The sequence below is a fragment of the Lycium ferocissimum genome, chromosome 1 (assembly GCF_029784015.1).
Source record: "Lycium ferocissimum isolate CSIRO_LF1 chromosome 1, AGI_CSIRO_Lferr_CH_V1, whole genome shotgun sequence".
NCBI classification, from domain to species: domain Eukaryota; kingdom Viridiplantae; phylum Streptophyta; class Magnoliopsida; order Solanales; family Solanaceae; genus Lycium; species Lycium ferocissimum.
In genome coordinates this window covers 66,833,777-66,834,952 of record NC_081342.1, presented here as the reverse complement: position 1 = coordinate 66,834,952, position 1,176 = coordinate 66,833,777, and positions in this window count along the sequence as shown.

The following is a 1,176-nucleotide window of genomic DNA, read 5'->3' as shown; positions in this document are numbered from 1 at the left end:
GTCTTGCATTTTTGTGATTCACTTATGTGGATTAGCTCCTAATTATGCAGATGAAAGGGGTAACTCCACTTCCTCCACTCACCATAACCAATAAATCATGCCTGCAACAATGAATAAAAAAGGAACTTTATTTTATATTATTGTAGCATAGAGTACTAAGCAACCGAGGCAGGTTTAGGACGAGTTTTTTTTTGGTTCAACTGAATTCATTTCATTTCAGTTAGCGCGCGTTTCTCTCTTCTCTCTCTCTCTCTCTCTCTCTCTCTCTCTCTCTCTCTCTATATATATATATATATATATATATATATATATATATATATAGGATATACATGGATAAGAAAAAAGAAGTATAAGGTATACGGACAGAGGCCGATCTCAGTGATTTAAATTACGGGTTCAACCTTAAGATTCTTAGTGTAAACCCGTCGTATTTTAAAAGTTATGGGTTCATGTCCACTATTTATTGCAGTTTTAATAAATTTTTACACATAAATTTATGCTCCGCATTGAAAGTTGGGGGTTCAATAGAACCCCCACCTAGCAAGCTAGATCCGCCACTGTACATGGATAATACATAAGATTACACTTATTCTGAACTGACTGATTCTAGATTCTGGATTAGCCTCTGCTGCACAATCTATGTAACGACCCATTTGGTCGTTTAGCACTTTTAGGCATAATATTCCTAAAACACCCTTTTCGTGGTCAAATCTTGCTGTCTATAGTCCGTTATAACGTGATTCGGTTATTTAATCGACGAGTTTTAGTCCTCATTTGACATGCGATACGCGAGACGAATGTTCTAAGGAGGAGAATGTCACACTCCATAATAATCCTTGCTACTTGTATTAAAACAAGAAAGAATGAGTTAAGGTTCAAGGAAAGTTAATCGAGTTAGTAAGAATATCGTTATAAAATGGTTGTCTTAAGTATCTCGGGTGACCCGTAACCTAAAGGATTTGAAATCGCGTTATGAGTATGTATGAGGTAACGGGAGTGACCTTTTAAAACATTTGAGATTATTAGTAATGATATAGAAGATGGACAAAAGATAGGAATATACTTTTTCGACTGGAGTTTCGTTCGAGCTGCGAGTTCTACTTATGGTTATGGATTCTACGACCCCTTTGAGACATGTATAGTTTTGGATGTAAATGACTTGATATGTATGTATAA